The sequence below is a fragment of the Falco punctatus genome, assembly GCF_963210335.1.
Source record: "Falco punctatus genome assembly, chromosome: 3".
Taxonomy (NCBI): Eukaryota; Metazoa; Chordata; class Aves; order Falconiformes; family Falconidae; genus Falco; species Falco punctatus.
The window spans coordinates 101128830-101146035 of NC_137582.1; the positions used below are offsets into that span (position 1 = coordinate 101128830).

General features: G+C 42.5%; 1 long non-coding RNA gene across 1 annotated transcript in view; it reads right to left on the reverse strand.

Annotated features, from left to right (window-relative positions):
* Window positions 1-1809: 1809 nt before the first annotated feature.
* LOC308060580 overlaps window positions 1810-17206 on the reverse strand; it is a 63901-nt gene continuing 48504 nt past the window's right edge. The window contains exon 2 of the long non-coding RNA XR_013926799.1: window positions 1810-14782. This is a non-coding gene — a long non-coding RNA (uncharacterized lncRNA). The remainder of the gene's footprint in view (window positions 14783-17206) is intronic.

Sequence of the window (17206 nt, forward strand, 5' to 3'; positions counted from 1 at the left end):
TTTTGCAAACTTAATATCACATGCACCTTCAGGCGTTCAGACAAGAAGGTGTGAACATTTGTGTTTCCTCTTAATGTCAGCTCTGCTTGGTATCGTCCAGGATTTCACATAACTGACCAGAGCTGCTCTGCCTGGTCAGGCAATTAGAAGCATACACTTTGCTTTTGTAGTCTTAAAATCTAATTATACACAACTCGTCATTAACCACATGGGATGATAGTTATTGGAGGCTGATTAAACTTCTCTTCAGAAGTCACCCAGTTCGTATGATGCATCTAATGGCAGAATTCTCTCATCTTCTAAGGCAAAAAGCACCAGGCTCGCTCCCACTGCAGTTACAATTTTCATCTTTTAAAATGCTGAATGAAGAATAAAGCTGACTTGGGCAGTGAATGAGGCAGTAGTCAAGAGCAAAACTGCCTTACTATGGATTAAAGTAGCCACAGCTGGCAGATTCAGGAGTTCCACAAGCCACAAACACTCAATTTAAGTCTTTAAAACAGGGCATCAGGCATGTGTGAGCTTTTACCACGCAACGGGTGAATTGCACCCTGATGATGGCCGGTGCAGGGCATGGTGAGCAGTGGGGCTGAGCACCATGCGGGTCTGCGGCTCTGGGCTTCTGAGGCATCAATTCACCAGCCCACATACTGCAGGTCACTCTGCCAAGCCCCTTCAGCTTGGGCTTCGGGCACATGCAGAAAGTGTTTTGCACAACACAGGAGTCAGGGTCATTGTGAAAAACGTGGAAGATAAATTAGGGAGGCCAAGTGCCACTGGGCTTTCAAAGGTCCACGCCCAACTCAGCATCTGGAAAACGCCAGAGCCCTCAGGAAAAATGGTGAAATCTGAAACTGTGAATGACAAGTTATAGGGAACATCCCTGATATTGGAGAGGCTCTAACATTTCTAGAGCTGGCATTATTGCTCTGCTTCCAGTTTTTTGATGTTGCACACGGTGCCCACATACAGCCCCCTGGTCTGTAGTAACTAGGTGGTGCATGTGTACGACTCTTCTCAGCGTGTGACAGAGACACCTTCCAGACATTCACAGAGAAACATCTCAGAGAACCTGTCTTGAATGACACTTTCAGAGTTACTTCTTGTGTTGGCTGCTTTCCTTAAAGATGGGGGGGCGGTGTGGGGGTGTGTGTGCTAAGGCATTGTCTTCCCGATGAAAACCCCAAGGACTGAGTATCTGGCTGTTTGCCAGGAGCGCATGCCTTCCCACTTTGTAGGGATAAGGATCCCAAGCATCTCTGGGTGTCTCTGACCAATTAAATGGGCAGGTAGCTGCATGGGTGAGTTTGCTTTATGACTGCATGTAAACAGCTGCTCTTTGCTTTATCTGAACATCCGCTTCTTCTGCCCAAGTGCTCAGATCACTTAACAGAAATCTCAGATTGCTCCATCTTAGCATTTCTGGGGCTCAAGCTATTTGTAGGCTTTCAGCTTTGAGACACCACTAGGCAAGGCTGCTGGAAAAAAATATTCCTCACCTCTCTTTTTAAGTCAAAAACTGCTAAACTCTGATTGTGGGGAGTTGTAAGGTTCAGGCAGCCATTCGGTCTCATACTGTCACACAACTTGTGCCTCAGTTTCCTTCCAAGTAATGCTGACTCACATTTACCAAATAGCTGCTTATGGTCCTACACAACCTCTGTATCTTTCCATGCTTCATCCTGAGCATTTCCTCAAATGAACTGTTCTCCAGTCATTTGTCCAAGACCTATAAAGCCTCCAGCTCACTCCAGCTCACCTCATGTCTTTTGAGAAGGAAAGGAATAAATAATTTTTTTTTAAAAAAAAAAAAAAGGCGGGTGTGGGGTGTGTGAAAAATCCCTGTTCTCTTAAATAAGCAAAACTAGATTGTCTGACAACTGTCACTTTAAATGGATGCAGTGTGAGCCTTTGTCAGAGTGGGTGGAAGCCCAGACCTAAACGAATGATAAACAGTCATCAGTGTTGGCAGGCAAAGTAATTAACTACATTGTTGAGTGAGCTCCTATAGAAAGGTCAAAGTCTTCCTGAGCCATCACTGCTGGCTTCTCTAGTGGACATGAAACTTAATCCAAGAGCTTCTTCAGCCCTGACCTTTACCGGAGCGTTGACTGCCAGTTGCATTCTGACTTGGGGGAGCAAAGGGAAGAATGGGATGACACAGGCAGGTGGCAAGCAGAGCAAATCTCACTGTTCCCTCTGCAATCCACTCCCTCCTCCTGTCACACACCTCGCACCATCCATCCTTGCTGCATAATCCAGGAGGCTGGGGAAATGATAGCTTTGTCCTGTCATTTCAAAGTCATGTGCTTTTAAAACTGTATTAACAAGGGCTCACTCTTCTTTTTTCCCCCAAAATCAAGAAGGGGCTGAAGGAGGCAGAACTACAGTGAATCACTAATAAGAGATTCAGTCCCTGAAGAATACTAGCACATTTCTTCTTTGGTTATATTTTACTGTGATCCTATTTTCAAATATTCTCAGCCAAGTGCCTATTCCATCCCCATCTCTCTGACTGCTATCTGCACGCTGTCTACACATAATGATCAAGAGGATTACGATAGTGCACTGGCAGAGTTCCCCATGGAGAGGCTGTATTCCCAAACACACATACTTTTTTCTCTATGCCCGTACCTGTATGAAAGAGTGCACTTACCTAGGACAGTCTGCCTTGAGATAATCATTTCTGTGACTTTAAGTATGTTCTTCTAGACTGTTCATACATGGGGATTCCCGTTAAACTTAATTATGATTTTGTGTTAGTTTAATAAGCAAATTCAAGGCTTATAAAGATTTAAACTCACCAAGCTGAACTGCGTGCTTTGTTTGCATTGGTTACTAGAAAGATGTTTAATAAGGAAGATCTTATTCCTGAAAAAGAAATCAGGTTTATGAGGCCGGGTTCAAACCCACAAAGCAACGTATCTGATGAATGTTCAGATTTTATAGCTGCAAGGACAGAGAGCTGCTTAATCCCCTTGCTCCAACACTTACAGCAGGAACTTGCCAGTCCCATCAACTGCAAATCATCCCCTGGAGATTCTGCCTCTGCCAAGTAAAAATATGCTTCTGACAGCAAATGTATGCGGTAAAATCTGGAGCCATTTGTAAGGCTAGAGAGCATCGACCTTCCAGGTTCTCTGCATCAGCTTACCCAAGTCTCCAAATGTGCTCTCGAGAGCATGGAGCCTGCTTGAGGTGCCGCTGGTGCAGAAGCAAACCAGACCTGGGTTAGAGCGCCAGCATGGGAGCAGGTAGCCTTTAAAGGAACAGAAAATAGCACTGCGTCAGCAATCCTGCCTCTGAAATGGAAAGTCATTTCAGACTACAAGTATGGTGCCAAGATACTGTGTCTCCAGAATTATTCCAGTGGGAAGGTACTGTAAGAAAACAAAAGAAGTTTTTAATCACCTCTTGCTATACTCTAACTGAATGAGAAAGGGCTGAATATTAACAATTGCAGAGAGCTGAGATAAATCATACATTCTGGACCACATAAGATGACAGTTAAATACAACACTGCGAGACCACTGCTGTAATTCAACTTTTTCCATTTTTTCACACAGTGAGGCAGCCTAAGCATTACTTACCTGAATTGAGAGAACAAAACCTCTGCAGAACTTGAAGATACACTTTATTTCTTGCTCTGGGGTGAATATATTCCACCTGTGAATACTAAGGAAAATGGTCCTTGCCTTCTTCACTAAAATGATTCTTCAGAACCACAAACACTCATATGATGGTGGAAGACTTGTGGGTCTGCATCTGCCAGAGAGGAGGGCAAATATGGGCTTGCTCCATTTTGGAAAACTGGAGGAGAAGTCACGTATCCTGTATTGTGGCATTTGCTCTTTCTGGCTCAAGAAAAGGGAAGCAAGCCAAAGAAGAGTATATGGAGTCTAATTTGACCTCCAAACATTTGAAAACTGTGGTACAGAGCAACTCGGTTAGATTACATAGAAATGTGTAGACATAGGATATGGCACTTACTAAATATGCTCAGATGTTTGGTAACTTTTTCTGAAGGTCTGGAAAATTTTCCATTGTGGGAAATCCATCTGGCAGGTCACCCATGGTTGCTCAATGAGAAACTCTTTATATATGTGAAAGTTAAGGACTGCCTTGAGCCTGACTGATGAAGAACCAGAAGATACATCTGCTGAGAGGCCCAAGTCCTAGACCTTTATCATTTTTAGTTCAGGCAAGAACTGCTGGGAGAACAGTCAGACACCCAGAAAGTTTCTGACCGGCTTCTGAAAGCCAGTGAGCACAGAAACATGCACAGAAGAAATGGCAGGGACAGTCTTCTCAAACTCTGCTCCCGGATGACGTTTGCACACACATACTGTGGTCATGCTATAAATTTTAAGAACTGTCTTGGGAGCCTTTGTATGTAATCAGAAGTGCTCAAAACCTCACGTTTGGATGTACAACAGCTACAAAGTTTGGGAGACTGCATGAGGAACACACATAGATGTGCTCTAGCAGGTTTTGTTTAAAATGTATTGAAGGTATTCAAAATACAATTTACACTGTTGCAGTTTACAAGATATATGGTGTACATTAATCATTTGCTTTATTAAGGCACTTAATTATTACATATCTATATTTAAGATAGATAGATAGATAGATAGATAGATAGACAGATAGATAGATAGACAGATAGATAGATAAGGAACTTAAAAATTGTCTGGAAACTGTTAACAATTGGTCTACTGAGATGCATCCCCAACCCCTTGAGGTGTGAAGCTTTGAGAACTCCCTGAAGAGCCAGGGCTGTAAGCAGTACCTCAACTAAGAATTAAAAGTGAGTGATAGGAAGATGGGAATTTAAGGACCTCTACAAAACATTGCCCACACTCTTATATTAGCATCACTCAGTTTACCACAAGCAAACGTATTTAAGCAGGAAATACCTCAAATTTGCTAGCCTGCATCTCAGTTGGTGTCCTTAATACTTCCTTGTGGTTATGCTACATTGGCCCAAGTTCACCCCAACTGTAAAAGACTTTCTGATCTCCCATTCCTGCCCTCCTTAGATCACCTTCTTGATGCCCACAGAAGCCATCATCATCGTTGCCCTGCTATGAATCCTCTGTCTGCAGGACATCTTCCATTCAAGCTTTGTGCTGAGGTACCACATCTAGGCTCTGCCTTGATGTAAGTTGTTAATATTTTTTGCTTAAAAGCTCTTAGAGACTTCTCTTCAGAGAAGAAACTCTTATTCCCTGCCTTGAGCATTGCAGTGCTCCTCCCCTTGCCCTTAACACAACCAGTCTCAGCTCTCCAGAGAGTTGCTGTCCTTCCTCCTAGCTTGTTGGGCTGACAGTACCAAACCTCTCTTCACCTTGTTCCAGTGGCTTCCTTCTCCCTATGACACTCTTGGTTTCACTTCCCAGGTCCTCCACAACTTATCCCCTCCTTGAAATATTTTTTTTTTATGATCCATTTAGTCCCTGATGCCAGCTTTTCTATGCCTATTTTGTATTTGAGTGTTCTCCATGCACTATGAGAAGCTCCTGAGTAAATGTTCCCAAAGTGACCTTGGTATCTTCCTGCACAGCTGTTTTCCCATTGCCTCAACTTTACTAACAACGCACAACCCCGTTCTGTATACTTGTGGATGCCCTTGGGACTTCTGCTGCAAGCATGAACAGGAGCAAGAGAAAACCTCTGTTATAAAATGCTGGGATAGTGTTATAAACCTCAGCTGATGTTGTGGTTGCCATGTCATCAGTGCATTTGGTTGAATATTGTTTCTCTTTCTTCTAATGGAAAAAATAAATGAGTAAAAGCTGTTTTGAATGAGGGGGGATTTTGTGTTAGACTGTGTCAATTCAGTTTTAAGAATGACTGGAAGCAGTTCAGTGGAAAGTAGTCTGAATCATAACCTTAAAACTGAACACCTCTTGTCCCTGAAATTCAAGGTTGAAGGAAAAGTTCAAGCTTCAAATCCCCTTGGGTCTTGATTCTGGGCTGCTTTCAAAACCAGAAGGGGCTTATTTTTCCAAATGCAATTTGATGTGGCCTGGGATAGCATAAATCTCACAGAAACATCTGGGAAGAGTTTTGCTGATAGAAAGAACATGGAAGTATTGTTTCTTGAGAAAGCACAGCATTATAAAGTTAATGTATATTTTTTTTCTAAAATCATTGCCACTCTGACATTAAAAATGTGGGCCATTTGTCTAGAAGAAGAGCAGTGTAACTGAAAATTTGCTTGCATCCCAATTATATCTAGTTATTTTTATTTCTAGGAACATCAAAATACCTACTAGGTAAAGCTAATGATGTCCAGTGCCATGGAAAGGACAGTGCAATTTAGGGAAAACATGAGCTTGGCCACTTTTTGTGGTCTGTTCTTCTCACATCCTCCAAGTTTCCACAAAGACTGATTTAAGGATTTTCCAGGACACATGCATGACTACTCCACTTCAGATCTTAGTAAAGAACTGCCTCCCATTAATTCCTCTAATTCTTTCCTGAATCTAGTGGTACTCTCTGCCTCCATTGCTTCAAATGGCAAGAGGTTGCAAAGCTCATGATCCCCTGTGTAAAGATACCCTTTCGTCTGCTGTAAACCAGCCTCCTACTAGCTTCAAATATTCTTGAGCCCAGTTGCTGTGGAGTGTTGCGAAGAGCAGTTCTGTATTTTCCTTATTCACTGGCTTTTATGATTTCATAAACCTTGATCACGTCTCCCCTAATCCAGCTGCCTCTTCAGACCGAACAGTCCAGACCTTTTTAGTGTCTCCTGGCAAAGCAGCTGCTCCAAGCCCTCGATTATTTTATTGCCCTCCTCCACACCAGCTGCATGATATTCTTCTTGAGATGTAGACTGTACACCACATTCAAGATGTGAGCCCATCGAGCTTCTATACAATTCCCTCCTCCTTCCTTCCTGACAACGCCCAGCGCTGTTTTGGCTGCTGCTTCATGCTGAGCTGATGATTCCAGCAAGAGCCAAGACCTCCTTCCCAAGTTGTAACTGCCATCTCTGCATTTAACACCACACAGTGAGCCTGCTTATTGTATTTCCAGATGCACTTGTTCATATTTATGTGCACTGGCACTCCTTTGCCACCTCTTTACCCTCACACTTAGTTTTCTGAGGTTCTTCTGAAGCTCCTCATCATCTGTGTGGTGTTTGGCTGGCTAAGAGAGCTGCATGCCAGCTGCAGCCTTGGAGATCACACTACAAACTCCCACCACCACATCATCAATGAAGGTGCTGAACAAACCTGGTTTGAGCACTGATCCTAAGGGAACAAACTGCTGACCCATGTCCAACCGGAAAAGTCACCTTTAAGGACAGCTATTTGCTTTCTGTCCCTTTACCAGGTTTCACTCCAGAAGTGACCCTTTCCTCCAAACCCATGGCAACTGAGTTTCCATAATAACCTCTGACGTGGAACGTTACCAACAGCTTTTGGAAATGTCCCTAGAGAAATCCTTTACCCGTGTTGTTATTGACATGATCACTGGCACCCTCCAAGAGCTTGAGCAGGCTACTGAATCAGGACTTCCCTTTGAAGAAGCCATATACCTTTCCTAAAAAAAAAAACACAACCAAAACATGTTCTCAGTGTTTTTATTTTATAGACTACATGATCTGATCTAACTTAAAAGTCTGCAGTTATTTCTGAAGACTTTTGAATCAGACTGTAGCATTATACAATGATGCCTAATCTCCATAAAACTTATTCTCAGTTTCATATCCAGGAGATGGGCAAATGATGCAAGTTTCCCAGAGCTGTGGCTCTGGCTGAAAATTATTTTTGTATGCTAAGTAAATAAGACAAAGGGAAGCCAGCTCCAACAAGTGATCACACCCACTTAATCTCATTGCTAGGCAAAGAAAACAAAACCAAAATAAATTTAAGGTGCGTTACAGCCTTACAGTACAACCTTACAGCTAAAATGCAATTAGCAGCATAATATGAACTCATTATTTCAACCAGGTTTCTCACCTTGCATATAGAGCTCCCCATATTTTGTTAAGAGGTAGTCTTTTTTTTTTTTTTTCTATTTTAAGTTCTAATTATTTGTTTTACTTTACCACTCTATTTTTTCCCTTCACCCATCAATTTTTCTCTACCTTCCATATCTCTTGCCTTCACCATTTTTCCCACTAAGAAGCAGTAAAAAAGCTAAATGATAACATTTCATAAAATACTTCCCTGTGTTTCTAGAAGAAATCTACCCTCCACGTTCATTTGAAAGTCAAAGTGCTGAGAAAAACCGGTCAATTATTGAGAAGATGCTATCCTTTCAATAACAGTAAGAAAAAAAATCTAAGCAATACAGAAAAATCCTTACAATTTCAAGTTCTTACAAATTTAATTTAAGGCACCTAATTTAAGGTAAGGAAGATGTTCTAAATTCCAAAGAAATAGATGTAGCGTTAGACAAACATTCATGCACACATACTTACGTAGGTTATAGTGTAGTTAAATGAATCGATACTCTTAACAGCTTGGCCAAACTACACTGGCCAGCAAAAATAATGATCCAACGATGTCTTTTGGGGGTTCACATTGTGGTATTTATCAGTCTTGACATTTCACCCCACCGCGCAGTAGAAGAGTTATTAAGAGCACAGCACAAATAGCCTGTATTCCCAAGAGCACATTTTAATCAGAAAGCAAAAGAGTAGCTGCAGACTCTAACAAGAAAGGGGCTCTGTGTGAGGAACATACCGGGCATCGCATGGAAGGGTTTTGCTCCTGCCTGAGGCCGGGCAGCCCCTTAGTGCAGGAGGGAAGGAGCCATGGTGGGAGCTTGCTGGAGATGCCTGCGGAGGCACGCACAGAGGCACAGGGTGAGATGGCCAGTCTTCCCCTGGCTCCCAGCACCTGCCTTCCCTCTGGGTTACACAAACAAAAAAGCTTGTTGTTTTTCAGCTATGAGAAACCAACACCTATGGTACTCTTGGGGTCTTATTCCCTTAATTTTCTCAGTAAACACTACTGGAAAGGCACTGTCCATGCTCGATGTACTTTTTAGATATTTTTCTTAGTTTATTTTATAAGCCACAAACTGAAGGGTCAACATCATTACACGCTAATTTATTGCTCCTGAGAGAAAATTAGCCAGGATGTGGCCACCCACTGCTGCTGACTCCTGCCGTGTTCAGGTGCCACGGGTGACTCGGAGCCACATCCCTGCCACTCCTGGCTCCTTCCACGGCATCCCTGCCCCGCAGCTGCCGGCTGCCAGCCTCTTGCCCCTGCCTGCCCAGCAGGTTGCAGCTGGAGTGCAGGGCTCCTCTCCCTACAGCACCAACCTGCAGCCTCAGACAGGGACAGAGGGAGGCTGGGAGCCCTCACTGTACAAGCAAGCTAGAGAAGAGCAGAGAGAGAGAAAAGCAAGAGAAGCATCCTCAGCCTCTTCAGTTCAGTTGAACCTCAGTTTTTCGCACTAGAGCCACAGCAGCACACAGGGATGTATTATCCCCTCTGTAAGTCATCACAGGGAAGCAAGAGCTGCAGATACAACAGGTAGTAGAGAAGTTCAGCCTAAAGAATGAATATATATATATATATACACACACACAAGAGCCAGCACTTTTGAACAGTGGAGGTGGGGGGGGACTTACAGGAGCCAGTTGCGTACACAGGCAAACGCAGCAGAAAGCCAAAGGACTGTGTCTTGAGCACTGCTTGAGGCCGATCATGTACCATGTCCTGTCCTGTTGGACCGTTCCACAGACTTCAGCCTCTCACGCTGGAAACACGCTTCAGTCTCAGCATCACATCCTGGCAGCAGCACCACAAATGCGCCGATAGCCCAGCAGGCAGCAAGGGGTGGAAGAGTAGATGCCATCAAATTTCCACAGGCAACCTATAACACGAAAAGCAGCAGCAGTTGAAAGGATTACAGGTTTATTATCCACTTTTCTGCCATGGTAAGGGTATTGGAAGCATCAGGGGTTGGGTCCTCAGCTGCTGAAGTTGATAATCTGGTACATTAAGTTCAATCTCCCTTATTGATCTCTTCACTCACATCAACTCTAGAGCCAGTGACTTGAACAAAGATGGAGAAGGGGGAGCACAGAGGTTACGTTGTGACTCCAAGCCTGAAGGATGGATCTCTTCCCCCCCATATTTGACATCTCCTTCAGAATTTCCCAGCACAACCAGCTGAAAAGAACAAGTTCTGTGTGTCTGCAGTTTTGCTGCTCTATTGCATTTGTTTCCGATTGTGTTACTGTTCAGTATTTTACAGCTGAGAAAGATCCTTATTGTTTTGAAAATTTCATGTTTCTAAGTGCATCTCATCATCAGAGGGGATCTGCCTCAGGACTTCTGAATGCATGGCACTGTCTGCTCGTGATGCAGACTGTATTATCCTGTGAGCAGACACATGCCTCCTACTGCTGAAATTCTCAAGACATCTCTCTGCTGTGGCTTCTACCACAGTCTCACAGCTCTGGATGCCGTGAGGTATATACCAACAGAGCTGACAGCCTCAAAAAGCTGTATGTCACCTAGCAGCAGTACAAAAGCTATAAAAAACGTGCCTATGAAGTAGCAGTGTCACTCTCACTGCTTGACTGGAGATCACGATGAGATTGCTTTAGCCTAAGTCCGATCTGTGTCCAGTAAAAATGAAAAACAATGTTGTAATAAATCAGCCTGAACTTCACTCCCCAGGTATTCAGTGACATTATGATGAATTTCTCTGTTCACATGCAATCTGCTTCTCTCTTTGCCAAAGTTTCTCCACCATATTTTTAAGCCCAAAGTCATGGTCATCAATATTTCATTAATTTAACTGGGGATAGTTGAGGTAACCTGGGGGTATTATTTAACTGTGGAGCGCAAGACATTAAAACTGAAACTCTGCCTAGAGTGGTCATAGGTCAACCATTACTCAGGTAGAAGATGCAACGCAGAATTAAGTGGGTTTCTACCTTTACCTGATGGAGTTTTACATCAACCCTAAAATAAGCTTTCCGTGTAACCCTACAACAGTTACATCGTGCCTTGTTTATGTTCGACTGAGGTATAATAACATTTAAACCTGAAAAAAGGCTGCACTTTTTAGTGTTTCATGGTACCTTATAGCAAAATCTTTGTTATCAGGACATTTTGCCCATGTACTATATAAAAAATGTATACTGTGAATGTGTAGTATAAATATTTATACCACATTCACTTAACCTCAATCCATCATATATATTCAGCTTTAACTGTGTAAGTTTTGGGGGAGAAGTACAGTTTCCAGGGTAACTTTTCAATAGCCCACACCTGTTCCAGAATGGTTTTCCCTCCCTCCTTCCTCTGTACCTCATAGGGAAAGAACACAGTGGTCAAGCCCAGACTTTATCATTCCAAACCATTATTTATTACTAAAAGCGTAATTTGTTGATAACCGCATGCTAATCTTTCCTAAGTTACAGACAAACAAAACAGCGTCACTGATTTAAACACCACGAGGCATTATCCAAACTCTGTTGGAGATACTCCTGGGGGGTTTCATATCTACAGTAGGTTTTGATGGTATCTTTGGCTGCACTCTAACTGATCTCCTTACATATTGATTACCGGCCTCCCAAATTAGATCACTGTTATCATACTTTTAATTATAGGGGTTTTAAATTAATTAGCTGCATTTAAAATTCTTTCTTCTTGAGGCTTCATTAAACAAATGGATAAAGCTCATTTCCAGTTAGCCTTAGAGGGTGAGTGTCCTGCCCTGCTTACGCAGGCAGGGATGGATGCGTTCAGGCTGTTCTTGTTTCTCAAGCTGACCTGCCTTTACTCAGCGTGGACGCGCATCCTCTCCCACTACCAACTGTCGTACGCCGTGGCTGCAGAGGGCTAGAGAAATTCCACAGCAAAAGTTTGGTTGCTTTAGTTTGTTGAAACATATGTTTGTCAGGTCAATGAAAAAAGATTACCAAAGAGATATGAATTTTATAAGTAACAATACAGATCACACGTAGTTACTTAATATATTAAATATATCTGATGTTGTAAATATTCTTAGCATAAAACTCCCACATACACAGTGCTTCATGTGAACACTTAGAAATTACATCCAGGCCCCACAAAAAAGCCTTCCAAGGCTTTTGTTCATTTTTGCTTATAATTATCCAATTAATACTTATCTCAGACTGTTTATTCTTCAATCTCTTTCCAAAAACCACATTTTGATGTACAAAAGGGGAGCTCAGAATAACACAGTTGTTCAATAATCTACCTATGAAAACAAATATTTTGCTGAGCTGAATATGGGATGGGTGCAAATGCACTCACAGAATAAACAATCCAATTTTTCTCCTTAAGAATGACCTTGCAAAACCAACTTTGCTCCAAGCAGTAATAACTGACTCATCATTATGGCTAGTTCAGAATTAAAAGTGTCTCTGACTTTCCACACCATGCAAGTCATGGAAGGTAACAGACTCTCTCTTAGTAGCAAGCGAGGCAGCTCCACCCAGGGTCATCCAGTCAGGCAGCGTTATTTTTGGTAGCTAAGCAAGGCCAAACCACAGCAATTTTCAGAGAAAGGAGACCTAGTAAATTTGAGAGGCAAAGACTGGAAAAGAAAGCCAAGTCACCCGGATTGTGGGGGAAGAAGCTGAATGGGGTGCAGCTAGCTGGGGTTTGGAGGGAGCCTGCTTCAGCTGCTCGCTGACATCAACAGTAAAGAAGAGGAAGGACTGGTGATAAAAATGTAGTAACTATTTAGGGGTTTCTCCCTTCATCAGCTCTATGGAATGACATTAGTTTTCAAGGGAAGGCACCAAGCAGGGGATATTATAAATGCAGTATATATATATATACTATATACATACTATATATATACATATATATACACTGCATTATAAGTGCAGCACACGGTACAAAATCTGAAAATCAGGGGATTTTTCTTGGAGGGTGTGCAATTGCAGAATTGTCGCCTGTCATGGACAGTTTGGGGTCTTTCCAAATGGATTCATTACATGCGGCTCTTTGTGGCCACCCCTGTGAGGCACAGTCAGGGCCACGAGGACATTCCCCAGCCTCCCAGGAGCTGGCTGGTGTGCGGCTGGCTGTGGTCCCCTGCCTTGGGTACAGTGGGGATGGTGTGCAGCTGGCTGTGGTCTCCTGCCTTGGGTACCCTTATGGTCCCCTGGCAGTGTCCTGCTGTGCCCTGCCGGGGAGCCCTGCCAGCCCCGCTGACCCTCAGCACCCACCCCGCTCCCCCCGTGGGGCAGCCCCCATGCCACAGCCTGGCTGCGCACCTTACAACACCACCATGCTCAGGAGAAGGTACTCTCTATTTTACTTATGCTGTTGATGGAGCAGGGCCATTAAGGCTGGGAAGAGAGAGGGCTCGAGGGCCATTGGCATTCCCGTCACAAGCACCTGACATTTTTACCATTATTCTTCACAAGACCGAAGGATGGGAGAGTAAGAAACAAGCACTACAGCACTACAGTGACAGGATGAAACTGTATGCAGGGTAGACAGGGAAGCTGCTATCCGAAGCCTAAGGGTTTCAATTACAAAGCCAGTGTTAAAAGATTACATTGATCAGATGTTTTTCTACACAGAGAAAAGGACAATCAAGCAAATTAGCACAGGGAGGGAGGAGACAGAGCATGTCTGGAAAATGTGCAGTAAACCACAGAACTCATTATAAATCGTATCTGTGTGTACACTTGCTAAGCCAGCTGTGTATAATATTGTAGATATGCTTTAGGGTTGTTTTGCACCAATAATTCTTTAAACATTATTCTGTGCTTTCACTGAAAGTCTGCCCCTTCAGTGTACTGAAGGCTACCATTTCTTTGACAAAACCATATTAAATAAATAATTTACTGCTTTGACACTTTTGGTTTGCCGAGAATGAAAACTATATTATGTCAGCGGAAGTTGCAAGGATTTCCATTTTCCAGCATTATAAACAACATGAGAGACATACAGCCATCAGTCACTTCTGCAGTCACATCTGCATGCACACCTTCAATTAGTGCTGATGATGGTGTTATGTGCATGCATGAAGGATGGAAAAACATCTCATTTCTGTAGTCTGACTCAATCAGTTGGGTTTGCTTGTTCAGGTTTAATAACTTGATGCTGCACAACCCTGAGCTGCTATTTAACAGTCCCTGAAGAGGATCTCATATCGTTATTAGACTGGCACATTACAGTAATCAGCTGTCATTCAGAACCCAACCAAAACTGTCTGCAGTCCCACAGGATTTGTGCTAACTAGTGTGACAGGTTACTGAGGGGAAAGAGAGAGGGAGAGGGAGAGAGATGACCATGAAAAGTGCTTTGTCAGAGGCTGAGAGAATCTTTGAGCTAGAGCATGGACTCCTGATCTTCACTGTTACCTTCAGCCTTGTACCCTTTTCATTAAACTTACCATCCTTAAAACACCGCTGCAACATGATTTTTTCTGCTTGGCTTGTTAGCTTCCTAAGGCCGATTGACTTCTTGGTTAGCTCATATTGCATTCATGGGCAGCCCGAGTTGCTATCAGAGACCTGGTTTTCACCTGGCTTAGCTTCCCTGTGGAAAGGCAGTACAGTCTCTATTGCCATCCCAAGACCAGGGGATCAGAAAACAACAAATTCAGTTATTTTGTCATCATGATACAGTTCCTTTTCCAGGTGAAGCAGCTGGTGGCCATCCTGATCCTCCTCCTGCCCAGATGAAGAAAGCCATGTCTCTGAACCCAGAGTCGAAGTGAACTGGGAGATCTGTTTCCTGCCATGGTTCTAGAAATCACTGCTACCTAAAGAGCTTCCTGACACCGCCTGCACCTCCATGGTGGAGAGGATCTGCAAGAGAGATACTTTAGAGCATGAAGAACCACCTGCTATACAAGATCATGTTTAAGATATACATAGTATATAGATCTATCTATAGTTATCTGGATCTATATGGAAATGGAAATCTATCTAGATCTACAATTACCTACCTAGACAGCTCTCTAGATAGATCCAGACAGATAGATAGTGTCTGTATCTAGTTTATCCCTTCCCCACCAGGTGGGTGTAGGTCCTGGGTACTGGACCAAGACTTGTAGTTCAAACTTTTGCTGGTTGCTCCAATAATTTTAGCCCAGCTGAGGAAAGCAACACCCTCCCCAAAGTAACAGCATGAACAGGAGAAAGCAATATTGCTAACTACCTGTCATTTGATAAATCTGTACTGCTGAAACAGCAGGAATCTGATTGGATTTCAACACAAGCCTCTCTGATTCTTCATTTTCTTGGAGACATTTAATTTAGATTACTGTTAAAGTGAATTAAATTAGTATTAACCTTGTCTGTGGAAATGATGCTTCAGAAAGGTAAATGTAGTTCTCTTGGCATGCACGAAAATGAAATGATAAATTGATATGTGCAAATCTCATTGTAGATGGAGCCTTTCTAATGAGTAATTACCAATGTGTAACACTAGTGATTAAGTTTGTAGACTGTCAAGTGGGATCATACTGGATGATTTCAGAGAAATCAGTCTTTGGATAACCCCAGAGAAGAGTCTATGACACTATTCTGGTTCTAAATTATACCTGGGTAGAAAAAGGCATGGAAAGTCCCCATCATGTTAGGTGGCCAATGTCTGAGCAAAACTGATGAGCTGACATGCAGATTATCCAATTGGCTTTGCATGAACTGGCTAAACTCTATTACCAGCTCTATCTAGTCTAAATGATTAACTAAGCAAAAGGAAATGAGACAGAAAAACATTTAATAAAGCCCCACAGTTCAGTGGTAGCTACTGAACTGAGGTTAGCTTCTTAGGTTCCTACTTCTTTTTAGCAAATGGAAGGGGGAAAATGGCTCATATTATTCTTGTTTGCCTGATTCTTCTAATTTTGCTGATGATTAAAATTTTATAGGGGCTGAACATTGTACATTAGTCTCCAGAGTATCTCTGTTACAGCTGGGGTTAAGATGTACCCTACTGAATCATTATATGACTTGATTTTTCATGATTACTATCTGAACACCTGGCTTTTGATGTTCAAAATAATTTAAAATAAAGACCTTTTTTAGAGAACATGAGGCATCATCTGTCTGCCACATATTTGTTTACTGCCTCCAGCTCTATTCCATAATTGTTCCTAAATAGAACAATTTATCTAACTATCTATCTACAGTAAAATTTCTATCACGGTGCCTCAATCCTAAAGACGGGCATGAGAAAATCTGTAATACTGTAAGCTATATGATTGCCTAAATGCCCAGTTTGTTCTTACGAGACGGAAAAGGCAAGCACATGCTTAGCTTATCGTTAATTCAGATCATGTTTGAATCTATAAATGGGATGTAAGTAACAGATAAGCCTTACTGCCCAGGAGGTCAGTTTTAGCCATTGTGAACCGTGACACGGTAGTTAAAGTGCCATTTGCCTAAAAGAATACCGATGACTGTCCTTATGTGCTCAGCCAACTCTGTAACTTCTTTAGGTGTGCTGATGAGAACTTTGCAAATTCTGGTTCTCTTCAGATGCAATTGCATGGTAAAAGACAGATCAAGACATGTTTGGCACACACAAATGTCATGGCTTTTAACCATGCCAGGTTATATGCAGATATCACAGCTGAACCATTCACACCCTAAGTTTCAATGGCATAGAGTCTTGCATTCCTGAAAATCCCTGGGATTTCTGGAGCACAAAGGCAAAGCAAGAATATTAAATAAAAATAGAAAATCCAACAGGTTTGGGTCACTCATCTCCCACTAAGTTATATGAGCATTATTTTTATTCCAAAAAGACATTGGACCGTGGTTTTGATGTACTGTTCAGTTTCCATCACAGATCCTGTTACTGCACAGTGTTTCCAAATAATAATATACACTTTGTTTTCCCCTTGTTTCAGAAAGACAGCCCTCACTGACACCTCTGCTATGCTGGTGGACATAAAATCAGTGTCTTGTGTCAGGGTTTTTTTTTTCTGCTGTTCTTATAGCATGAAATGGTATCACATACCGATCAGTTTCGTTTGGGCCATAAATATGCCTGGCACGGTGGGCTTGAATTTCCTAAAGGTGCAGTGAACTATCTGTCTTACCAGAACAATAAGAAGACATATATCAAAATGTTACAACTTACAACAAAATCCTGGAATTATAACTTAATTTCTCCTGGGAAGCTTTTGTCCCAGCATTTAAGTGTAGAAGGACAGAAGCTTCGAATATTTGTTTTTCACCAACCCAGAAGAGCTGGGTCTCCTTTGCCCCTTCCCTCCTTAC